Below are 27,378 nucleotides of genomic sequence, written 5' to 3' on the forward strand. Positions count from 1 at the left end.
AGCAAAGAGTCAGAACCAGTTATTGGTGGCCTGCTATTGACAAACAAACTGAAATCCAGATGAGAAACTGTGTGGAATGCAGCAATTCTGACAAGACCCTCAAGACATCCAGGGTTCCCCTCTCTCCTCTCAAACCCCCGACGATGGCATGGGAAAGAATAGGATTAGATATTGCTGGACCCATTGAAGGACACAATGGAGTGATCAAGTATATTCTGGTAGCCATGGTCCACTTCTCCAAGTGGCCTGAAATAGAAATTGTCTCAGGAATAGACAGCTATATGGTCATCTAATTTCTGGACAGGCTATTCTTGAGTGAAGGGTTACCCAAATACGGGCTCACCGACAATGGTCTCCAATTCTCCTCTGAGGCATTCAAGTCATTCCTAGAGAGGAATTGCATCACCCACCTCACTCTACCATCCTGAAGGTAATGGCCTAATTGAACGCTTTAATACACATACAATTGTCAAGGAATGCCAACCTCCGCTGGGAGGAGGAAATGTTCAAACTTATCCGGGCCTTCAGAATCTCCCCTTGTGCCAGCACCTGTACAGCACCTTTTGTCCTCATGAGAAGCAGACAAACCCTGAGCAAAGACCTAGGTTGGATGCCAGCTTCCAAACAGTTGTAATGGTCACCAGACACCATTAGAAACAAACATAGTAAAGGCGCAAAAATGTTATAAAGATTGGTATGACTCCAAACATGGGGTTAAAGAACATTTCTTTAGAATCGGCGATCTATTGCAAGTTCGTCTTGAGTGGAAAGTCAGAAAAGGAGAAAGCAGATTCACCGCCCCTCTCCACATCAGCAAACTTAACAACGCAGTAAGACTCAGTGATGGCAAGGTCTGGATTATAAAAAGGTTGGCCAGATGTCATCTTGAAGCCAAAGAACCAAATCAATTTCAGCACAATAGAACCAGCAAAAACTTGTGGGTTGATTACGACGAAACGGAAAAAGACCACGGTTCCATACCCATGAATGAGTTTGCACATGATCACCCACCCAACAATGACTCCATTGATTGTCTCACATCAGACCAGTTTGTTGATGTCAGTCCTTGCGCACCGATTCCCACTCGGAGTTGAGATGGTGATTCACACTCTGATGTCACATCTAATGGTCAATGTTTCAGTGGAAGGTTTGGTAGAACATGTAACGATTCCCATTACGACACAGAATGTGTGTCTGACCCTCACAGGGTCAAGGGAAGGTTTGGCAGAACCATCAACAAACCTAAACGTTATGACAATTTTGTTTGCGAATAACTGCACAGATATACATTCAGATCGTATTAAGTGTTGTAATGCATATTTGTTTTTTTAAACATTCAAGAGAGGAAGATGTGTTGTAATGCAATGTGCACGAGCTGCATCCAGCTCGTGACAGCTGATGCCCACAAGCTCTCCTGCGCGAGAGCACCCTTTATTCTTCTCCCCCTCTCATTGGTTCCCCCAACATTCCACCTGACTGGTACACCGCACTCTGTGTGGGGCTGTATTGAATAAATCCTAAGAACCCTACCTACGAGTCTGCTTCTTCTTTACAGAATGCTGCCTCAGCTTGAGTTTCAGTTGAGACTTAGGGCTGAGCTGTGATGATCCTGCTCCTGGTGGGGTTCTTATTATCCTAATTACTTATCCATTAATGTACATTGTACCATCTTACTTCTAATAAGTTACATCTACAAGCAACTACTTGGACCTTCATCAGTCATCCATCGCTACAGTTAGGTATGGCAGGCGCAGGTTTTGTAGCTTAGCTCCGGTGAAATGGAATTCTCTCACACCAGCCTTTGCTCTAAACCTGGCCCGGTATCTTTTAGAACATCATTGAACACTTGACTATTCAAACAAACCTCTATCTGGGAGCACTGATAGAACCCTGACCCAGAGCGGATTGAGTGGGCTCTATGATTGGCCTTCAGCCTCTCTTCTACTCATGTAACAGCACCATGAATCTTTAGGGTGTACGAGCGCTTTAGAAATACTAATAACATTAAGGTTAGGTTATTGCCTATTGGTCTTACTGACTCAGATCTCGCACAAATAGTTTTGCGCCTATTACAGAAACAATCAGAGCGAGTCCTTGCTCAGGTAGCGCCCTGAGCTGAAAGAAATCTGGTGCCCTGACTGAAGCTCATGAATAAAATGAGACCGCGTGGGGCCCATTTTGTGTTCACAGTTCAGCCACACACTGGCCTCTAAGCACAAACTTCTCAGCACCTCCCTCAAATATTCCGACTCACTCACAGCAGTAGCTGGATCATACTAGTGCCAAGCAACAGCGAATGGCGGTGTTGGGATGTGTCAGCAGGGTGTGAAAGGGAGATAGTAGGGGTAGGAAGAAGGGAGATAGGAGGGGTAGGGGCGTGTAGAACGGCACCTCAGACAAGTTAAGAAAGGAATAAAAGCAGTTTAGTCCCGGCCCGGTTCTAGAGGGTGGGCCAGGCCAACCCAAGCATGACCCTTGGCCCTCCTAGTAGCGGCGCGAAGGCCAATAGAACAAGCATTTGCAATGCAATATAGGTCTCACATTTGCAAGAGTTTGAACTATTGGCATTGCAAATTACAATGCCTTTTATTTATGTTTTGAAAACCTGCAAGTAGTGCATAAGCACACACTTTGCACTTATAGTCCTTGCTTACGAGAAGCAAGACTGGCAGTAACCTTCTGTAATGCGATACCTAATGTATTGCAAATTCTTGTTTTAAAGCCTGTAATGCTTTAAAAATTGCCAAGTAGAATCATGTAATTGGCTGCTCAAGGGTTAGACTATAACTGTGGATATGTAGCATTTTACTGTCCTAGTGAATGATGGACTTAGGTCATAAACACACAACTGTGTGTTAGAAGTAAAACTGATCAACTTTATGGACAGAGCAGGTACTACATAGGGAGCTTTTTGGGTGTGGAAAGATCTGTAGTCATCACATGTCCACAGTTTGCAGCTCTGGAATACACTGTTAAACAGTACGTGGTTCAACAAAGCACATTTGAATCGGTGTACAGAGTTTTGACTGGCTTATCTATACATCTTCATTTAAGAACTGGTCCGGAGATTCTCACGGGCAAGCACTAAAATCAATAGACTGAGGGCAATGTTGATCCAACCTATCTGTACACAGCCAGGCAGATTTAATTTGAATATATGATTTATGAAGTTCAATAACACTAAATCAATGCAGACGTGAGCTACGTGGCTTGTGAGCAGTATATATTGTAAAGGGATAATGCATAAAGTAAAAGTGACAAGCTCTCAGTTCCATGCATTTATCTGCCCGGCCAGCTCTGGTCAAGCATGCAGAGTGGTGTCTTGTTCGATTTGCAGACACATTAGGTAACACTTTAAACTGACAAACGGCGACCATGTTGCACATGACAAGGAACCAACCCACGTCAGCTGTGCAATTTGGCCTGTAGCCATGCGGTTGACAGTACAGGCTCCCTTCTCTCCATGCAGGGTCAGCTGGCCCAGTATAGGTTAAAAGCCACAGCAGCGTGCACCTCAACACAAATGCAATGATGGTTGTACACACGAGGCTCTGCAGTCTGACACCAACACAGCTGCCTCATTTAATAGTTGCACACCTTTCAGAGATGTTGTTTGTTTAAGAAAAGTGAGTTGGCAGCAGTGGCTTAACCTTCACATCTGCAGACCCCGGTTAAATGGGTACAACTTCTTTTAAAGCTGCAAGGTAGGAAATGCTATTTTAAGTCTCTTAGGTCGAAGATAGTTTTCACTATCTCCTTTCAGGTGGAAATTTCACGTGTAGGCAGGAGTGTAATGTCTGCTCCTGCAGTCTGTGTTCGGCAGCGAGGGCTCCATTCAGACCTAGGGCTATGTAAACCTGTGAGAAATGGGAATGTCATTGAGCCCCTCACCACATTCTGCAGGGGAGCCCCCTCATTTGGGGACCTGCCACTGGGTTGAGGTTTTAGAACCGGCAGGGCTATCTCCAAGAGGTTTTAGAGCAGAAATGCTCTGCAGTGTTTAACTGCTGGTTCTGCAGGAAGGCAGGTTTTCAGCGTAATAACCTATTTTTATTCCGGGCAGTGATGAGGAAAACCCTAACACCGCTGGCATGTTTTGTGAGCTGAAGAGGGGGATCTCTCAAAGATGTCGAACAACCGCACACGTTTGTTTCCTCACGCGTATGTGTACTCGTCGGTGAGCGCACTTTGGGAGTAGTGAGGCGCAAGGGGCGGTTTTAAGGCCGCTTAGTCTAAATTATTTTCGAAAATAGGCACCATGTGAAATTAGCATGTTAATGACTATTTTCCTCCATTCATCTTTTTCCTCACCTCGTGTGGTTCCCGCGTCCGACCCACCCATAAATCTCCTTTAAGAGCTCGTCCGCCCAGTCACAGCACTGGGCACCCCTAAATCCGGAGATGGATGGACGCTGGGGCCACAGGGGGCTTCGCTGGTTACCACATGCTGGGCTGAGCCTTTACGTGGGCTCTGTGCGGGGGGAGGAGCTCGCCGGACCACTCTGCTGTCAGATGCGAGACAGTAGGGAGTGATCCGGGGGGTCTCTGCGCCCTCCTCGCTGCCCCTTCTCTGCTCTGGCGTGCACTGGGAGACCCACCCACCCTTGGAGTGTGCAGGAGTCCGGAGAGAAGCGTGGAGCAGGCATCCACTGGCTCTGTCAGAGTGGTCTGCAGGGGGCGCTTCAGCGACTGCGATACTTCAGGTTTCCGCGATGGGCCAGGGAAGCTGAGCATAGTATAGTGATGACAGGGCGCCAGGGATGGCTGCAGTGGCCCCCTCTGGCCCCCAAGAGATAAAGTCCCCGAGCAGGAGTCAGCAGAGAAGAGCTGCAGACACCTCACTCTGTCGGTCCCAGGTACGGGAAAGATGTCCCTAATGTGAATGGACAAAGTAGATCGATTTCAAACCAGTCTCAGAAAAACTTTTTTGTGTCTCTCAGAGAGAAAGAAAATGTGTACATTATGCGGCAGAGCTCGAGTCGGGGTACCACGCGGGTGGACGGCGTCCACCCACTTATTTTACCGGGGGACGCCGTCCCCCCTGCTAAACAGCTGGACTTATCTCTTTGGCCTTTCTGGGACAAGGAGCTCGGCACCTTTCGTGACGTTACTTCCTGTCGTGACGTCACTTTCGGTGACAGCGTCCCCCCATTTCTTTTTTTAGGACTTTCCATTTGCTTTATTGATTTACCTACTTACAAGTTCCAGACCTTAACTTTGTCTGAGGGGGTCGTTTTGAGTTTGGCAGACACCCAATGTCCACAAATGTTCGGTGAATGCCCCACATCCTCCTAACTATAACTCGCCTGTGTGTCTCTAGATACATGGGCGCATCCGGCACTTGCTCGGGAATCAGGAAAGGATACTCCTTTCATCTGGCAGAACATCTTCTCATAAGTTTTCACATTATGTAAAAACTCAGCAGAAGTCTGTTTTGATTCACAGAAGGCAGTTTGCTCAGGGTGAACCTTAAAGAAAAACAAGCCCGCGAGATCCCTGCGAGGAGCGGGCGCCATCACAAAACAGCGTCCCGCGAGTGGTGTGCAGACAAGCACGCGAGTGGTGCGCGCGCAACAAGCCCGTACCGCGAGTGGTGTGCAGACACATAAAAACGCATTGCCCAGCTGCGCTTTAAAAGTGAAAGTGGGCATGCGCGCTCACGACACGCCAAACAAAGATGGCTTCAGCCTGTCCAGATGGGTCGTCCTAAAAGTGGACAAAGCAGTAACCCATAGCCCGTTTTTAAATCACGCACCAGTGTTTAACATAAACGCTGACGCGCGCCAATTGAAAACAAGGTCGTGGTTTTAAGTCACTTCGGAATCTGTATCGATTTCAAAAGGCCCTCGCATGGCGAGAGCAGCGAATGCGCGCTGCTAACGCCAGGCGAGACCTAAAAAGGGGGCCTGTGATATCACCAGAAGCAGCATGCAAATGTATGGGCACAAAACACTGCGTGGTCAGGACTCAAATGTGGAGATGCAGTGCATACCTTTCATTGTGAGAAATGCTAAAATCAGGAGATCCGTGATAAAATATTGAGCTGACGAAGCCTACAAAGAATTCCAGGCGCCAGGTCTTGCATGAGAAAATCGTGACACATATTGGATCCTGGACCTATGGCGTCGTAAATATTACCAGCCACTGCCAAAAGGGATTAAGTGGGGAAACCAGGAAGTCGGTTTTTCAGAAGGTGGGTGGGCTAGGACTTGAGAGCGAACCAAAAAAACACAAGAGGAAGCGAGAACAGACGCTTGCACTGCAAGAACCAGTTGTGAAAGCACAGAGGCCACCGGTAGCTACAAGTAGAATAAAAGTACACGGGCGTAGGAATATGGGGTTCAGGGGCATGGGCGGTATGTTGTGGTAGGAAAGGGACATGGTTTAAAGGGGAACTGCAGACTCCTGAGGGATAGAGGTAGAAGGGGCTGGGTAAACAAAGAAACCGGAACCAGAGCCTGGGCCTGGGCCCAGGAGTGAGGGGGAAGGCACAGGGAAGCACCAGGAAGTGAGGAGGATTCGAACGGAACAAAGAGGAGGCATATGTGGCAGCCCCAGAACGTGGGTTTTTTTGTGGGGGGGGCAGCAGTAAAGCACTGCAGGTAAATTGTGGGTTCAGAGTAGGGGAGTCACGAGATGTGGATCCAGGGATGGGACGAACACAGACAGCTGACAGAAAACCAAGTGGAGCCCTCATGGGAAAGGAACAGAACAATAGGAAGTAGGGGTGTGTATGGGGGAGCAGCGAGGAGTGCAAAAGCAAAACCAGCACATACAATGCAGTAGGTCTCGCATTTACGTGAGACCTATTGCATTGTTAGTGGTTGGCATCACGGACAACAGGAGGGAGTGCGGGCGGGGGTGGAGAAGGCACGGACAAAGGGAGGGCGGGGGGATTTTGAAGGCACGGACAATGGGAGGGAGGGAGAGTGAGCAGGGGGAAGATGCACGGACAACAGGAGGGGGGTTTAAAGAAGGTACCAAAGCATGTCGTGCCTCAGGAGGAGAACCTCCTTAAAAAAAATAGTGCTCACAGTCCAAAAATATCACGTACCGAGTAACAAACGAAGTAAAGGGACCAGTCGCCATGGGAGGTGATAAATGAAGAGGAGGCGGTACTTGACGAATCAGAAGCCAGCATTCAGGACAATGACACAAGCCAATGGCAAACATGGGAGGAGAGTGGGCGGGGCTTCTAGTTGCTACTCATTAGGTTGAGCGTATACAAGAAGTCTCGCAGAGCAGGGCATTCGTGCTGACTCACGCTCGACCTAAAAAGCACAATGTAATTAAAAATGTTCCTCCAAACATTGTTTTTCCTCCTCCTAGTTGCATGCTCCAGGAGTTGAGTGACTGGGCCAGGGTCACTCTTGCAGTAACCCCCAATCACTCATCTCCTTTTAGATAGGGGGGCTGTGTCCCCGCCCACTAGTGCAGGTATAATAGGGCATGACGAGGGGAACAAATCCTTTCCTTTGGCTCTAGAGTAATGTTTTCCTGACATCCTGCTGCTTTTATCTTGCCTTTGCTATTCAGCGCTGGAGAAAACAAGTTTATCCTGCTACAGCCACACCTTCCCTGACCCCTGCCGTTGCTGCTTTATCAGAACGTGCTACAAAGCAGGTCCAAACACCAGAGACAACTTACTTCCACCAGCGAAATCGACCAGAAGTCACAGAATCTAGTAGTCAACATCTCGCAAAGTCCTTTAAACCAAGCTCAACAAAAAGTTTTACAAAAAGGTTTGAACTTCGTTCTCACATACCAAACTAATGAATTGGATATCTCTATTTCATTCTACAAGTTCATGAGAATTCTCCGATTACGACATTTTTTTGACAACATTTGTGCACCTTCCAACACTCAAGATAAAGATACTCTCATGGGTTTACGTCCTCCTAGTAACTTTATGGCCCCCACCAGCCACAAAGTTCTAGATGTATTTGAAAAAGCGGTTCAACAGGATCTACACTCACTGTTTAACACTCAAAAAAACAGTCGAAGCAACCTGATGATTCAAGAGAGACAAGCCATTAAACAACTTGCTAATAACCAGACACTAACTATATGCAAAGCCGACAAGGGCGGCGCCATTGTCGTCTTGGACTCTACCTACTACCAACAAGGTTTGAATGAACATCTCCACAACCCAGACTTATACATGCTGCTGAGTTCAGACCCTACGTCTGCTTTCAAAGAAACACTTATCAAGCTTATCAATAAAGCTGTATCTTCCAACACCATTACTGACAGAGACAAAAGATACCTTATCAACGATTACCCTCAGGTACCATACATCTACCTAGTACCTAAAATTCACAAGAATTTGAGACAACCACCATTCAGACCAATTGTAAGTACCACCAATTCTATACACGCTCCCACGGGAACGTACATCGACAAACATCTACAAGCCAGTGTCAAAGGCATGACCACATTTATCCAAGACACTACGGATTTCCTAAACAAATTGCAACAAATTGTGATTCCTGATGACCAACCTATTCTCTTATGCACGATCGATGTCAATGCCTTATACACCTCTATCCCGCACAACCTGGGATTAGAAGCACTGGAAACTGCTTTACTACAAACTGACAAGCCACTGGATCTCCAGGTGTTTATAATGGAATTGATGCAATTCATCCTACACCATAGCTATTTTAAAACTCCTGATAATCAACACTATCTGCAACTGTCTGGAGTAGCAATGGGCAACTGTGCTGCCCCAGCATATGCTAATCTGTTTATGTATGCATTTGAACAACAACACATACTTTGCAATGTACTCTGGCAACCTTACATGTGTGCATACTATAGATACATCGACGACATCTTCCTTGTTTGGCAAGGTACAGAGACCCAATTTCTTGTTGCAATTAATCACCTCAACACTGTCAATGAACGGATTCAATTTACACACACCCTAAACAAGACTGAAATCTCTTTTCTGGATGTACTTGTCCAATTGAATGATAACCAATTTACTACTTCCATTTACACCAAAACTACAGATCGTAACAACTACCTACATCACAAAAGTTTCCATCAACCCAGTCTCAAACAGCATTTACCGTACTCGCAGCTATTGAGAGCTAAACGTATCGCTTCTACAGAGGACTTATACAGGACCAATAGCTCAAAAATTGTTAAAAAATTTCACCAACGAGGATATCCCAAAAATGTCACAACCATCGCTGAAAACATAGTCAATCTTAAGAACCGAACTGAACTACTCAAACCCAAATTAAAAGTCCTACAACAAGACATTCGACCAGTATTTGTATCAAAATACTCTACTCAATCACGACAAATTAAAGAGGTTATTCGCAAACACTGGCCACTATTACAATCAGAAGCTGATTTCAACCTAAGTTTTCGAAAGCCCCCTATATTTGCGTACAGACGTACCAAGACTATCCAACAATTGATCAAGCAACCCACTACCACCAGTCATACTACCATTTTTAAAGGAACTATTCCATGCCACAATTGCAGTCATTGCAATAGTATAATCCCAGGATCTACTATGACTCACCCTACTCAAGGTACTACCATCAACCTTCGTGTCAATGCTACATGCGATACCAACAATGTGGTATACATGATAAAATGCCCATGTGGTCTCCCATACGTGGGTAAAACTGAACGCAAAATTAAGATTAGGCTAAACGAACATCGGAGTAACATCCGCACAAAAAACCTAAAATCTAACTTTGCTGCACACTATATCCAAAATTTGCACAATCCCAGCCAAATACGTTTCTTGATTTTGGAAACAGTTGAAAAACACCCGCACATGGACAATAGTAAACTGTTGCTACAGTGGGAATTGTACTGGATATACCGCTTGCAGGCGGTGCAGCCCAAAGGACTTAATGAACGCCTTGAATTTAGTTGTCATTTATGATAGACCTACGTTTTTTGTGATATCTGAGACTTATTTCTGTTGTACATAGATATCTCCCGATTTAGCTGTGAGCTTGCTGTGATTCACCATATTCCTGTTTATATAGTAATGTACCTTAAGGGCTTTGAATTTATTGCCTAATGTTAAATTTATCCATTATTGAACTGTGTATCTCCCTATTTACCTATTTATTTATTCCCCCATATGGTTTTCAGTACATCTGTTTTTTGACACCTTTGTCATTATTTATCTTGCATTGCGGAATCTGATTATCACTATTATTTTTTCCTCACTCGTTTTTATACTATAGTTTACCGCCTGTCATTCTGTCCATTTATATCGGTACTATTTACTTCACCACTTCTTTCCTAACTACGGGCACTCAGTACGTCTTTTTTCTATGCTTACTGAGAAAACACATACTTTAACACTCGTATGCGCATGCGTGGCGTCTTCCGGGTTCCTGTTTACCACGGAGCCTGGTTCTCGCCGACACTCGGTTACCAGACGCTGACTATCTTTTCTTCTTTCACAACGGTAAGATATTTTTGTCATTATCGTTTTGGATACTCCTTGTTTCTTTGGTATAACCACGGGACGTTAATGGTACTTTGTTTCACTCGTTTATTTCATCTCGTTTTCCAGCACTTGGGCTTCCTTGCGTCCTATCGCATTCCACTTACTGATGGTTTTTAGACTTTTGTCCAGCATGTACAACGCTATTCCGCACCTTTTTGACTATTACCATTTTTTCCCCGTTTTCTTCAGTTTCACATTTTCAATAAGTATGTGCACACGGGCGACCTTGGTATATATCCTTTCTAGACCCTAACCCTTGGTTACTTTTTTGACCCCAACTCCCCCTTACTTTTTTGACCCCAACTCCCACTTTCTCTCTGAATAGGTTCGTACACATATTTTTTGCATTGCTCCTGGACACTTGCCAGTGTACCAATTAGTGTTATTTCTATTTATTTACAGACCCCCTGAGGAAGCGCACTTTTGTGCGAAATGCATTGGGGATTCTAAACTATGTGGACCACTAACACAATGTTTAAGGAGAACTACTTATGGAACATACGTTGTGATTATCTAGTCATATGAATATAATATGATTATTAACAAATAAATTGTTGAAACATCATGAACTTATGGAGTAAAATTTACAACTCTTTTTGGACTATTTACGTTTAATTATATACAGCATTTACTTGCTCAAAGAGCACTCCAGGTTATTCTTACTCACAGTAAGATTTTCTGCACCACACAAAGCAGAGTTCGACATTAACATTCCAAGCAGGTAAGAGAATGTTGCTAGAGTGTGTGGCTATGTGCTCATGTTTTTAGAATCTGCAAAGGCCCAGCAAGACACTTACTTGGGGTGCGCTTCATTTAAAAACATTGTTTTCATTATTATCATGGCCCAGAGCCGGGTCTAGGGTGGTGCAATGGATGCAGCTGCACCTGGCACTAACCTCAGGTGGGGGATCTGTGTTATGTGAAATAACTTATGGGTTTAAAAGCACCCAATCCAGAGTTCCTTCTGTGTCAGACAGTTTTCAGGCAACAATAAAATTGTTAAGATAACTCAGGTGGTTAATGATCCTGCTGAAGAGCAATCAGGGGTTTGTTAAATGTCAGTTTTGACCTGCAGATAACAAACTGTATTTCATGTGGATAGCTCAGTGGGTTACTGCCTTTGTCATAGAGATACATTTGTTACTTGCAGTTAATAAGTTACAATCCTAATATAGGACAGTGACCTATGAACTGTCATCATAGAGCCGCATTCCCATTGCACAGTATAGGTTAGAACATAATGTTTTTTCCCCAGTGTTATTATCCTAATGTTGCTAAAAAGAGTTCGTTTGGGCAGATATACATTTTTATTAGCAAAGCCAACCCATAGGGTACATTTTAAATCCTGAGTTTGTGCTGCTACAGACTAAACACTCTAAAAAACATACTGCCCATCAGTATGGATGACATGAAATCCTTATTGTCCTATGTGACATTTCCTATAGACTGATTTACATACTTGTATAATTCATTGCCTCTGTATAATGTGTGTGTGATGTTAAGTACTCTGACAACCTACACTGATATGAGTAGTGCTATACAGCAAATTTAGGGGCATATTACCAACAACTAGCGATAATTATCGCTATGTTGGCTTAGCGGCAATATTTTTATTGCGGTGCTGCGGCGATTTTTATCGCTTAGGAACCTTTGTATTATCAAGGTTTATCTCCTAAGAGATGAAAATCGGCCAAAATGCATGAATATCGCTGAAAAGTCAGGGATATTCATGCATTACCGAGCTAATGCTCTTAGCCATGTTATCCACCTACCATTGGATAACATGGCTAAGAATCGCTCAGGGGCAGGTGTTAGCTTTTGGAGATATTCGCGCTTAGCGCGAATATCTCCAAAAGGTGGTAATAGGAGGTAGCGATGTTAGCGACTGTTTCCAGTCGCTAACATCTTGGCACGCCCACTTTGCATGTCATTAGTGATAAATTTCACTGACATGCAAAGCGGGGCCCAAGATGGTCGCTATCTCCTACTAGCTGTCGCTAACTGGTGTTAGCGACAGCTAGGTAATAGGGAGATAATTTTATCTCCGCTTTCTTGGCTTTTAAAGCCAAAAAAGCGGAGATAAACCCCCTTGATAATATGCCCCTAAATGCTTATGAGAGAGTGACACCATTGGAGGGTGGTAGCAATTGTGTCTGTGGAAAAAGAGGTAATTGGTGAGGCACCAAAAAAGATTTTCGCACAGGGTGCCATTAGCGCTAAAGCTAGCCCTGTTATGGCCTTTCTGCTTTTGTTTCTTTAATTAGTAGGTGGGCCATTAGGGCAACTGTGGAACATATATTAACCCCTTCGGTGCTCATGACGGAGCGGTTCCGTCATGAGCGTCGGTTGAGCTGTGCTCATGACGGAACCGTTCCGTCATGACCACACCCGTTTTTCAGAACGTTCAGCACAGCGCGAAAATTCGCGCCGCGCTTAACGGGTTAAAGTGTGAACTAATTATATGTAGTATTATATTCAATGTTTTAAGTTTGAAGGTGATTTTACTAATGTTTTTTACCAGGATTACTGAAAGTGGAGGAGGATGGTGGCTAATAAGGGGCTGGAGCAAAAGGTCAGCTCTGAGATAAGATTCACAGGAGAGGGATGGTAGAAAAGTGGATATTCAGGCCATGGAGGGAGTGTGCTGTAGTTTGGGGTCAGGTGGAGGTAGTGATGAAGAGTGGTTCTCTCTGAAGGCTGGCACAGAGGGAGCCCAAGCAGTGTCACTTGCATGATACTCTCACCTCAGAAACCTTCTTTTTTTCCATCAAAGGGACAGTACATGGAAAAAAACACTTTTTGAGAGTGTTAACATCTAGAAGAGGCTTGGAAAAGAGTGCATTTTACTAGGCCTTGTAATGCTAAGGAAAGACAAATGAGGAGTCTGAAGCAGGCCTGGCTACACATATGGGCCCAGCTCTAAAGGTGGGTGAAACGACAAATTAACAGGAAGTGCCGAGACAGTTGAACCAAATGTTTGGCTGGGTTCAAAGAACCTGGCAACAAGCCGAGCCCTGAAAAAGTTTGCATTGTAAATTGTACAACATACCTCATGGAAAACCAAGATAAAATCTCATCAACACTTAAAAAAACAGAGATTTTCTTTAACATGCGGAAAGGATTCACCATAGTACATCAGAATATATCCCTGCATTGAGAGGCATTTACTAAAAGTGAACGTTTTAAAATAAAAATCAACAGAAACATTCATGCCTGCCTACCCTCTGCTCAAAACCTTTAGAGAACTAAAAGGCAAGCCAGTTGTCATGTGCGCCCTATTTGGAGCTTAGATTTTTAGTGCAGCTAAAGCACCATTATAGTATGCTAAATCAAACAGAAAAGGTTTTTCTTCAGAGCACATCTTGAATACATGTATTTGAAGGTGCCCTCTTATGTGATAATTAAAAAAGGAGGCTATCGGAAATAAAGACATGGGTAGAATCACACAACTTGATCAAGTAAAGAAGCCAGGATTGATACCAGGTTTTCTAGGTAAACATTGTGCAATGCAGCCACGAGATAGATATCTCATTCTCCTTTTTGCATTAAAGATTGATGCTTTACCTTTCATTCTTGGCGTATGACGTTACAACCTGCACGGCAGGCAGAAGCCAAATGAAAGCTCTGCTTGTTTTGGGATTGAGGGTCCAAGAGGACTTTGAGGTGAACTAGAGCCAAGCACCTGGCTCAAGCCTTCAGTGGCTTGCCCACCTCTATCCAGCTCTACTAAAGATGACCCTAGGCCTTTATGAGCAGTCCTCTATTGTCCCCAGACCCTCCAAGTCCCCCACACGCCATCGTCCAAAGATTTAAATGGCCACACTAACACTGCTGTAACATACAGGAGTAGAAATTCAGTCCTTCTCGTCTAGTCAGAAATCCCCTGGGTTTCAGAGTAGTCCTGCCAAAAAGGCAGGCATTAGAGTTTATCAACTCTCTCCGGACACCCATGTGGGTGCTGGCACAGTCCATGTCCTAGGCAGTAACTGGAAACTCTGGGCAAAGAGGAGAAATGTGCAAAGTATTGCTTTAAAAGGATGGGATGGGGAAAACGTTAGCAAAGTATAAGTGTGTTGACAACAACCTTCCAACACTGCAAGATCATTACAGAATGCTACACACAACAGCACTGACTGGCATCATCACATTATACAACCCGTTGTCTAGGAACATACAAAAAATGATGACACAGGTCAAAGCCCACATTCATGTCAAGCTTTAGCACTGAGACGTTGGGCTGTAATGTAAAACCTCTGCAATTCAATTACATATACTTCTTTGTGGGAGTTCTGAGTGTGATTATGTACATTTGTCTGTGCATGATGTGCACTGTAATATACTGTAGGAGGTGGCATGCATTATACTAATCAGATAGTGTCAGTGCATGCCTCATTGGATGAGCAGACACGAGGGAATCATAAATATCTCTTCATTTTTCCTGGTGTCCCTTCCGTTTGTTCAGAAATCCTCTGCATGTGAAGCTGAAGAACAAGTTACTTACCTTTGGTAACAATATATCTGTAAGAAACATTAGTAGTGATAGATTCCCCACCTTAGAATTACCCCCAGGCGTCAGACTGGATCCGGAAAGTTTTCGTCAGCAGTACCCCTGCGCGTCGGAAGGTGGCGTCGTGCGGCTCCGCGCCCGTCGTTGGTGTCGTGGTCGCCGAGATGACGTCGCGGCAGCTACTTAGAAGCTGCCCTCATGCGCTGACATCAGTTCTGTACACGACTTTCTGCGCCTGGAACGCAGAGCCATGCAAGATCCTGACCACTGGTGCCTTGAAACTAGGGCCTTGAAAGGGATGACCTTAACCCTAGAAATCAGTTCGCAGAACAGGGAGGATGGGTGGGGTGGTAAGGAATCTATCACTACTAATGTTTCTTACAGATATATCGTTACAGAAGTTAAGTAACTTGGTCATCTGAAAGAAAGACATAGTGATAGATTCCTTACCTTAGAATAGATACCCCAGAAATACCAACCCCGGTGGTGGGTCTGCGAACCAAGATCACACTAGGAAGTCTCAGAGAACAGAAAGGCCAAAGAAGCCGTCTCTCCGGACTTGGCTGTCCAGGCAGTAATGCTTAGTAAAAGTGTGCAGCGAGGCCCACGTAGCTGTATGACAGATGTCTTGTAAGGGGACACCACGTCCCAATGCCGTAGTGGTGGAATGGGCGCGCAGGCCCACCGGAGGCTCCTTTCTATGCCAGAGAATAACAGGCTTTAATACACAAGATGACCTATCGAGAGAAAGTCCGCTTATGTACGGCCTGACCTTTTTTGGTGCCAACATAGCCAACAAAGAGCTGGTCATCCACCCAGAACTGTTGTGTGCGGCTCAGGTAAAATGAGAGCGCACATTTTGGGTCCAGACGATGGAGCCTCTCTTTCCCTCTGGAAGAATGCGTAGGCGGAAAGAAGGTGGGCAAAGTGATGGTCTGCCCGATGTGAAAAGCAGTGACAACCTTTGGCAGAAAGGATGGACGGGTTCTGAGCACAACCTTGTCCGGATGGAAAGATAGAAAGGGAGGCTTACAAGAAAGAGCCTGGAGCTCGCTCACTCTCCTAGCGGAGGTGATGGCAACAAGGAAAGCAGTCTTTAGAGTTAAGAGATGTAGAGGACAATTGTGAAGACGCTCAAAGGGAGCACACATTAAGTATGTGAGAACCAGATTCAAGTCCCACTGTTGCATCACAAAAGGAATAGCAGGGAAAAGGTGAGTAATGCTTTTGAGGAATCTGTTTAAAACAGGGGACTTGAAAAGAGAGGGCTGATCAGGGAGCCTGAGAAAGGCAGAAAAAGCAGAAAGATAGCCTTTGATAGTCCACAGAGCAGAGCCCTGATGGGCCAAAGAAAGAAGGAATAAAAGGACTTCCGAAAGAGGGGCAGAAGGGGATCCACAGCCTTTGCTGTGCACCATGCCAAAAATTTGTTCCACCTGCAGGCGTATACCAACTGAGTGGAAGGCCACCTGGCCACCAGAATGACATTACAAACTTCAGGAGGCAAGTCAAAGGCAACCAACTGCCGCTGCTCAATCTCCACGCACGGAGGTGGAGACTGGACAGGTTCGGGTGGAGGACCGTCCCCTGAAGAGGCAGTCGGATTGGGGGGATCGATGATCATACTGAGTAGCTCGAGATACCATATTCTTCAAGTCCATTCCGGAGCCAAAAGAATGACTTGGGTCCGGTCACGCCTGATCTTCATCAGCACTCAGGGCAGAAGTGGTATAGGCGGAAAGGCGTACAACAGACTGTAACTCTACTCTCTACGAAAAGCGTCGCTGAGCGAGTGCCACAGTGGAAATTCCACCGGGCAGAACTGATGACATTGCGTGTTCTCTTTGGTGGCAAACAGATTTAACCAAGGCTCTCCCCACTGTTGAAAGAGACCTTGAACCACATGCGAGTGAAGATGCCATTCGTGATCCATCATGCACCTGCAGCTGAGCTCGTCCGCCCTGGCGTTCATTGAACCTGTCAGGTGTTGAACCACCAGGGAAATGCCCTGATGTTCCAGCCATGTCCAGAGGCGCAGGGCCTCCTGACATAGGGTCCACGACCCTACCCCGCCATGGCAGTGGTGTTGTCTGTGAACACCTGCACTACCCCCTCCCCTTGACAGAGAGAAGGAATGCCTTCAGTGCAAGTCGGATCGCCCGAAGCTCCAGACGGTTGATATGGAGCCGGGACTCCATCAGAGACCAGAGGCCTCTGATCTCTGCTTCTCCCATGTGACCGCCCCATCCCAGGAGGGACGCATACGTCACTACTGTGTGCTCCGGTTGGGGAAGGGAGAGGGATCTGCCATTGACCCAATGCCGGTTTGTGAACCACCACTGCAACTGTCTTGCAGTGCCCTCCAAGATCTGGATGGACTCAGACAGGTTCCCCTGATGCTGCGCCCACTGGAACTTCAAATCCCACTGCAGAGCCCACTTATGCCATCTGGCATGATCGACCAGCAGGATGCAGGAGGCCATGAGGCCCAGCAGCCTCAGGGTCAGCCTGACCGAAACCCAGGATAGAGGCCAAAAGATCGGAATCAGAGGCTGAATATCCTGGACTTGCCGTTCGGGAGGATAGACCCGAAAGAGCGTCGTATCCAGAACCGCTCCGATGAAGAGGAGCTTCTGAGAGGGAATCAGGTGCGACTTCGGCACATTGATGGAGAACCCCAGCAAATGCAGGAGGTTGGCCATAGTCTGGAGGTGGTAGACGACTGCCTGGGGCAATCCCGCCTTCAACTGCCAGTCGTCGAGATAGGGGAAGACTAGAACTCCTGATCTGTGCAGATGAGCTGCGACCACCGCCATCACTTTTGTGAACACCTGAGGGGCATTGGTAAGGCCAAAGGGGAGCACGGTAAACTAAAAATGCTCATGGCCGTCCATAAACCGTATGTAGCTCCGGTGTGCCGGCAGGACTGAAACATGGAAATATGCATTCTGCAGATCCAACGCTACCATCCAGTCTCCAGGGTCGAGGGTAGACAAGACCTGAGCCAGAGTTAACATCTTGAACTTCTCCTTCCGATGGAAGCGATTGACATTCCAGAAGTCTAAGGCAGGACGCGGGCCCTTGTCCTTCTTGGGCACCAGAAAGTATTGGGTATAACAACCACAACCTACTTCTGGTGCAGGAACTCGCTTGATGGCCCCCTTGGACAAGAGGGCCATAACTTGCTGTTGAAGAAGTGCCAAGTGATCCCCCGACATGCAGTGGTGCTGGGGAGGCGTGGCTGGAGGAGTAGTCTCGAATGGGAGGGAGTAGCCCCTTCGGACTATTTATAAAACCCACCTGTCCATAGTGATGGTGCGCCAGTGGGGGAGTTGATGGCAAATCCTGCTGCCTACTGGCGTTTGATGGGCCTGAAAAACCGGACTAGGAAGTTTTGGAGGCAGTGGTGGCAAGGGTGGAGGTGGACTGACCCGCCCACTGGCCCCCTGACCCGCCTCTGCGGGCCCCACATCCATGCTGAGACTGCTGATGCTGCGGCCTGTGGCTCTGAAGCAAACGTGTTGGGGCGCCCTTTTCAAAAGGAGCGAAAAGCAGAAGGTGGGTGAGAGCGAGTGGCCGAAAGACTTGGCCGTAGCCCGCGAGTCCTTAAAACGCTCCAACGCACTATTTGCCTTGTTGCCAAAAAGGCGAATGCCATCAAAGGGCATGTCCATCAGGGTGTTCTGGACATCCCCCGAGATGCCAGTAGTCCTCAGCCAGGCTTGGCGGCGGAGTGCCACTGTCATGGAAATCGCCCTGCCCAGCGAGTCAGAGGCTGGACATAAGGGTAGAAAGGCCCCATCTGCGTCAGACTCGGTGTTGAGCGACACCGTTCTGGTGCCGTGTCCACATCAGGGCTGAAACCGGGGGGCGAGGGGCACAGGGGATGTCGGAAGTGGTGCCCGTGGGGTCGTCATCAGCGGAGGTGTCAGTAAGTCAACCGGCGTCAACCGGGATTCATGCCTGGATCCTTGGGGGTCCTGCAGCACCGGACCCGCCAGCACCACCCACACCCTCAGCCACATCGCGCGATGGGCGAGGGGAAGTCGGTGAACGATGATGCTTCTTCAGCTTCTTCCGATGCTTCGTCTTACCTGACCCTGTGTGTGACGACTTTGATCCCAACAAGCGATGGTGATGTGTCCGCGACCGGTCCCTCGACCTCCCACGGGACCGGGAGCTTGAGCAGCACAGAGCCTACTGCCGGACTTCAAGCAACTTTCAGGACCACTCCCGCAAAGTCTTTGGTGCCATGGCCCAGCAGTCGGGACACAACTTGGGGTTGTGGTCCAGGCAGTAGAGATACACAAGGTGCAGGTCCGTCACCAACATCATTCGATGACAGTTCCCGCAGGACTTGAAACCGGGCATCCCTACAGCACCAGGAGTCGATCGAATCAAAAAGAAGAGACAAAAGGCCTAAAAAAACTCAGTCAAAAAGTGACTGGGGTACCGCTCTCTCCGGTTCTCGCTTGCTGGCACGGAAAAAGAAAGAACTGACATCAGCACGCGAGGGCAGCGTTTAAGTAGCTGCCGCAACGTCATCTCGATGACCACAATGCCAACAACGGATGTGGAGCCACAGAACGCCACCTTCCGATGCGTAGGGGTACTGTTGACGAAAACTTTCCGGATCCAGTCTGACAACTGGGGGTAATCCTAAGGTAAGGAATCTATCACTACGTGTTTCTTTCAGATGTTCTGTTCAGAAGATAGGCTTCTGGCTGCCCAAGTGTCAAGCTGCCCATTCACTCCTGACACTTTGGTTTCCTGGGGAAATAATACATCTGCTCTTCACCCTGGCTTAGTACTCTGTGAACGAGGTTGTATAACTGAGAGGATCCCAATAGCCTATAAACAGCTGCTACAATGTTCAAATAATTGTATTAGGACGCTAAATAATGTTTCATTCTCCTTATAGCTGTACCTTCATATCAGCTCCTCCACTTTGCAGGGCTGTCTATGTGTAGTGCCTCAACTAGCCATCTTTGCCTGGCATCAGTGACAATATATAGGTTCTGTTTTTTTCTATTGCTCCATTTGGAAAACTATGCATTGGGTTAGGTAATTGGTTTGTCCCACCAAAATGGATTTGGCATGACACATACAGGAGGTGTGCTGATGCCTAGAGGCAAGGGGTAGCATGCAAGCCTTACCCCCACAGATGAGATCCCCTCATTCCATTTTCTGTCCATTTGTCTCTCCACCATCGGAAGCGGTCGCTCCCCACGCTCCCTGTCCTGCCTGGGTATCGTTGGAACTTACTGCATTGCCTGCTTACAAATCGAATTGCTACCTGCCTAGACCGCTGCCTGCTCAATGATAACAGCGTGTGCAACTTAATTTAAACAGCGCTTTACTGTTATTTTATCTCTGCTGCATTATCATTGCCTGCTGGTTTTTCTCATTGTGCGCATTGGACTTTGCTAGCGCTTTCACTCCCCATTGCTCCATAGCGCTTGGTGCCCCAACCTGATTCGGTGTTGTTATTGTTGCCTTCCATTTTGTTGGTTGTTGTCCTGCCTCAGAGCCCGTCCTCTCCACCCCGCACCCGCCTCCCAGCTGCTCCTCCCACCCACGGACTTCTAAGGCTCTCCACGCCCTCCTTTGCGCTGTGACCGTCCTGATACCATCGGAAGCGGTCGCTCCCCACGCTCCCTGTCCTGCCTGGGTATCGTTGGAACTTACTGCATTGCCTGCTTACAAATCGAATTGCTACCTGCCTAGACCGCTGCCTGCTCAATGATAACAGCGTGTGCAACTTAATTTAAACAGCGCTTTACTGTTATTTTATCTCTGCTGCATTATCATTGCCTGCTCGTTTTTCTCATTGTGCGCATTGGACTTTGCTAGCGCTTTCACTCCCCATTGCTCCATAGCGCTTGGTGCCCCAACCTGATTCGGTGTTGTTATTGTTGCCTTCCATTTTGTTGGTTGTTGTCCTGCCTCAGAGCCCGTCCTCTCCACCCCGCACCCGCCTCCCAGCTGCTCCTTCCCACGCTCCGCCCCCTCCTCTATGCACTTATGTCAGAACAGTCTACGCGCAGCGGTCACGCGCTGCGGACGCGCCCCTTGCGCGCCAAAGGTAAGCCCGTCTATGCCCGTCCACGCCTGGACCGCGCCCAGCGCCCGTCCCCCTGCCCTATGCTGCTCCCAACCCCCCAGAGTAACTTATGATACCGCTACTCTCCTCGCCCTCAACGCAGGACGCACCCCACTATGCTGCGTAGCTACCCCAGGATGTACCCACGGCCCATTCTCCTGCCTCTCCTGTAAGTTCAACTGCTTCAGAACCCTCACCAAACACACTTCCTCCACACTCAGCTCCGAACCCAACGACTTGAAATGCATCCTACTGAACACCCGCTCGGTCCACAGACATGCAACCGAACTCTGGGACCTAATCGACACTGTGTCACCTGACATCGCCTTCCTCACTGAAACTTGGATGAACGCATCTTCTACCCCCGACATCGCCATAGCCATACCGGACACTTACAAGATCATTCGAAAAGACCGCACCATTAAAAAAACTGGAGGAGGCATCGCCATCGTCCATAGAAACACCATCAAAATTACAACCAGCTCTGACGACAATCTTGCAACCGCCGAACACCTCCACTTTCAGATCCACACCGACCCCAGGACCACCCTCAGAGGAACCCTCATCTACAGGCCCCCAGGCACCCGATCTCAATTCAGCGACGACATCACAGACTTCGTCAGCCCGCACGCTCTCGCCTCCGAGAACTACATTCTTCTAGGAGACCTCAACTACCACCTTGACAACATTCTCGACAACAACACCACCACCCTCCTGGACAACATGTCCAATCTCGGACTCAAACAACTTGTCGACACCCCCACTCACACAGCCGGACACACGCTCGACCCTATCTTCACCTCCAGCAAGCACATCTCCTTCGATCACACTACAGCTCTCCACTGGACGGATCACAGCTGTGTTCACTTCAGCTACAAAACAACCCTGACCCACAACCGTCCACAACCCATTCCCCGAAGAAATTGGAACAAAATCACCACCGACCAACTCCTCGCATCCCTCAGCCAAAACACTCCCACCCTAACAACGGACCCAGACCAAGCGGCCACAAACCTCAGGCAATGGATTACACACAGTGCGGACGAACTAGCACCCCTGAAAAAACACCAGTTGAAATCATTCAGCAAAAAAGCTCCCTGGTTCAATGATGACCTTAAAAAATCCAAGAAAACTCGCCGCACCCTGGAGAAGAATTGGAGAAAAGAACCAACCTCAGACAACATGACCTCCCTCAAGACAGCCACCCGCAAACACCACCAACTGATTCGTTCCGCCAAGAAATCAGCATTTAAGGACCGTCTCGACAACAACTCTCATAACAGCAAGGAACTCTTCAATATCGTCAAAGAATTCACCAACCCTCCCGCAGCATCCAACGACATCACTAACTCCCCAAGACCTCTGCAATGCGCTATCCTCCTTCTTCTACAACAAAATTGCCGACATCCACAACAGCTTCAAGAACTCTCCCAATTACCAACTCACCCCACCCCCTTCTGATCCCACCCCTCCAACTAACTACCTCAATTCCTGGAACCCAATCACCATTGAAGATACCATTCGCCTCATGAACTCAATCCACTCTGGCTCACCTTCTGACCCCTGCCCCCACTACATCTTCAACAAAGCTGACTCCATCATCGCTCCCCAACTCCGCGATGTCATCAACTGCTCCTTCAACTCAGCCACCTTTCCAGAAGTATGGAAACACGCCGAACTCAGCGCCCTTCTGAAAAAACCAACAGCAGACCCCTCAGAACTGAAAAACTACCGACCCATCTCCCTCCTCCCTTTCCCGGCCAAAGTCATCGAGAAAGCCGTCAACAGCCAACTCGCAGCCTTCCTTGAATCCAACAACTCCCTTGATCCCTCACAGAACGGCTTTCGAGCCAAACACAGCACCGAGACCACCCTCATTGCGGCGACCGACGACATCCGAGCACTCCTGGACAACGGTGAAACAGTGGCCCTCATTCTCCTCGACCTCTCCGCCGCCTTCGACACTGTCTGTCACAGCACCCTCATACAATGCCTCAACAACATCGGCATACAAGAAAAAGCCTTGGACTGGATCATCTCGTTCCTAGCCGGGAGAACACAGAGAGTCCGACTTCCCCCTTTCTACTCAGAGCCCACCGAAGTCATCTGCGGCGTACCTCAAGGCTCCTCACTCAGTCCCACCCTCTTCAACGTCTACATGAGTCCCCTCGCCCCCATCGCACGTCGACACAACCTCAACATCATCTCCTACGCCGACGACACCCAGCTGATACTTTCCCTCACCAAAGACCCCAACACCGCCAAGAACAACCTTCACGAAGGTATGAAAGAAGTAGCCGAATGGATGAAACAGAGCCGCCTTAAACTCAACTCAGACAAAACTGAGGTGCTCATCCTTGGATCCTCCCCCTCAGCGTGGGACGACTCTTGGTGGCCTTCCGCTTTGGGATCAGCGCCCACACCCACTGACCATACACGTAACCTTGGCTTCATTCTAGACTCCTCTCTCTCAATGTCCAGACAAGTCAACGCCGTATCGTCCTCCTGCTTCAACGTCCTTCGCATTCTCAAAAAGATCTTCCGCTGGATCCCCCTCGAAACAAGAAAGACTGTCACCCATGCACTGGTCACGAGTCGACTGGACTATGGCAACACTCTCTACGCCGGAATTACAACAAAATTGCAGAAAAAGCTCCAGCGCATCCAAAACGCATCAGCGAGACTCATATTAGACATCCCGCGCCAAGAGCACATCACCGGTCACTTAAAAAACCTCCACTGGCTTCCCGTCAACAAAAGAATTACTTTCCGCCTTCTTACCCACGCACACAAGGCCCTCTATAATCTAGGACCAGAATGCCTCAACTCCCGACTGTCCTTCTACTATCCCACCCGCCAACTAAGATCATCCATTCAAGCCCTCGCCGCAGTCCCGCGCATCCGAAAAACCACCATGGGCGGCAGATCCTTCTCCTTCCTGGCTGCCAAGACCTGGAACTCACTCCCCACCCACCTCCGCCTTACTCAGAATCACATCTCCTTCAGAAAAGAATTGAAAACTTGGCTATTCGATAAACAATGAACCCCTCCCTCTAGCGCCTTGAGACCCTCTGGGTGAGTAGTGCGCTTTATAAATGCTTGAACTTGAACTTGAACTTTTTGAGCCTTTCACACATCCATCCATCTATGCCATACTTTCCCCATTACTTCCATTCTTCCTTTACCATTCTGTGTATCCACCCTTTCATCATCACACTCTTCCATACATCGTTTCACTCACACTTCGAGCAATTCATCCATGCTTTTCCCATCCATATATCCAACCAACCCTTTCTATCCATATTTTCACCCTGCTTTTATCATTTCACCTTTCTATCCACACTTCCATTCACCAATTCATTCAGCCTTTCATCATTCCAACCATTCTTTCTTTCGCTCATCCATCCTTGCAAATGTTGCAAAATGTCATCCATCAGTCCTTTCACCCTTGAATCCTCCTGGTAATGCTGTTGACTCTTAAGTCTTTCACAGTTTCTTCTTTTCATATGTCCTTCATTTCACTATTCCTTCCAGCCTGCTCTCTCCCTCTCTCTCTCTCTCTTACATGGCCAGTACCGTAGTCAGTGTATCCTGGGTCCTAGTGCCGGAAGGAAATGAGTCACTGGCTGCTACTTGAATTATGAAATGCAATAATAAACAGAGTTCAGTGAGCCCCTCTGGCCATGTGCCACTGTACCTGCTATACCAATGGAAGCTACGTCCCTGCACACCTTTCTCCCGGTCTTTTATTATTTTTCCATTTGGGCCTCCTTTACTGTGATTGACTTCAAATCAATGACCTGGTATGGTTTTCCATTACTTTGTTTTTTAAAAACGGTTGACTGCAGAGCTGCAGAACAAACAGACTCATAATTATGTCAACAACACCCCTACTTAAGCTATGAACGCGGTGTGGGGGAGGGGCAAGGTTCATGATGCCACTGCCTGGAGGCATTGTAATGTAATGTAATGTAACACATACTTGTTGAGCACGACTGTCACCCAGAGGGTATCCTGGCGGTTTGACCTTAACTTTACCTACATATAGCGGACATTACACTACCCTTGGAAAGAGGTGGCATTTAAGGCCCTTTTTGAAGGAGGACAGATCCTGCCTGCTCCGTAATGACAAAGGCAGAGAATTCCAAAGCTTAGCGGCAGTGAAGCTGAAAGAGCGGCCGCCCATCCTCACCCTTTTAATCCTAGGGACTCTCACTAGGAAGGCAGAAGAGGATCTAAGATTTCTAGCAGCTGAGTACCAGGAAAAAAGGTCCTGCAGCATCACCGGTCCCAAACCGGACCCAAATTGTATTATTGAATGGCATTGTGTTTTGTACCAATACCTTGCATTTACAATGGCAACCTGTATCTGATGCAAGAATTAAGACACCCCTCTTTCGTACTTGGCTGGATGCATAGTGCATATATAGGCCGACTGCCTGTAACTCCTTGGATCTTTTCATGCATTGGCATACTCCTGTTGCTGCTAGATGGGCCCAATGCCATCTAGCCACCTGCCTATATGCTCTTGTCCATGCAAAACGTCTCTAAGCATATCTACTCTGGCTGCTTGTAACTGGTGCACTCCTTTGGATCGCAAGTCATCACTGAAGATAATTTGCCATGGCTAACTGTATACTGTTTATGCCTGTTGGGTGTTCATCAGTCAATCTGGGGCATTATATGGAGCAATTCCATGACTGCCGTTCTCGAGCATGAGGTGGATTGCTCATCTGTTGTAGCTAGGTGGATCCTGACGTAGCCTGCTCAATCAATCACAACAATAAATGTATGTAAATTGCACGTATTCCATCTCTTACCCCTTTCCCTGCTATTAAACATCTACTTTAAACAACCTAATAAAACATAAGAGCATCACTCATGCACAATACTGAAACACTCCCCAAGTAGGCCATACTGCGATGCACCACTCTTCCAATTAGTCCTCAAACAGGATAATTTTAGGAACCATATGCAGATAAAATGCAGGATAGTCGGTCCGATGTAACCCATATTCAATTCATTGCCTATGCAGCATTGCACCCTCATTTGGGGATTCATAATTCAAGGCTCATATTTTAAATGCAATGTGAGACTCATGGCAGGTTTGCCTCACCAGAAAGTGAAAAAAAGAGGGTCTGTTCTGTATATACAGATACCAAAGCTACCCATGACTGTAATTTTATACTGCTTTTTATTGTTTGAATTTTATTTTTTATTACATCACGATTCAGGATTTTTGTAAAAAACTTTTTTATCACTGTACGGACACTATTATAAATTTACAGTAACTTTTTTTAAGGTGTTTGACCTGATATTTCAGTAACATTTTTAGGTAACCAATGTTTTTTTTTCTTTCAGTTGCTTCTAAGCCTAGCTTGGACACAATGGACAGATTTGTCATTCGGAGAGGTTCATTAGACGCTAGCCACAATCCTTTGTGTTATAATCCATGCCATATACCAGCATCCCCATTGAAGTTGAAAAAGAAAGAAAAATGTATGCCCACCTAAATCATGGTACTACTGTGAATAAAGACCTTGTTGACAAAGAAGAGCATCAAGGTCTGCTACTGATCTGAATAGAAATAAACCACCCCAACCATTTCTTAAGTCTTATCCACAAAGTAGATTTGGCGACCGTGAGAGGACATTTGGCTCAGACTGGTATAAAACGTGACCATGGTTGGAATACTCTGTTAGTCTAGATGCTTGCTTTTGTTTCCCATGTCGTGTGATTCCTAATTTGAACAATGATAAGAATACAGTTTTTACTACAACTGGTTTCCATAACTGGAAAAGAGTGCTAGCATCTGTTGCCAGTTAAACACACACATATGCTGTACTAGCTCTAGCAGAGGCAACTAAGAAAGTGGAGAAAGGAGATGCAATTGCCTTTTTATTGGATATGAAAGTAATAGAAAATTAGTGATATTACCTAAAAAGCATTGGATAAGTCATTTAATTTCTTGTTGTAAATTAACTCCCCCTGCGCGGTGACACAGAAGATGGTTTTGATTCAACAAGTGGATTATATTTAAAGCTTTTTCAATACATTTTGAAAAAAGATAAAAAGCTAGCCGAAATTATACACTCTATTTCCCTAAATGCAATATATACATCTAAAAGTATCCAAAACAAAGTAATAAATCCTTTAACTGGCATGGTTCTCTCACAATTCAAAAGGCAGTACAAAAGTTGTGATTCAAAGAGTTTTTGTGTTAAAAGTGATTGCACCCAGGATAAATGTAATATTGAAAAATTGTCCTTCATAGTGTGT

The sequence above is a fragment of the Lissotriton helveticus genome, chromosome 1_1 (assembly GCF_964261635.1).
Source record: "Lissotriton helveticus chromosome 1_1, aLisHel1.1, whole genome shotgun sequence".
Lineage (NCBI taxonomy): Eukaryota > Metazoa > Chordata > Amphibia > Caudata > Salamandridae > Lissotriton > Lissotriton helveticus.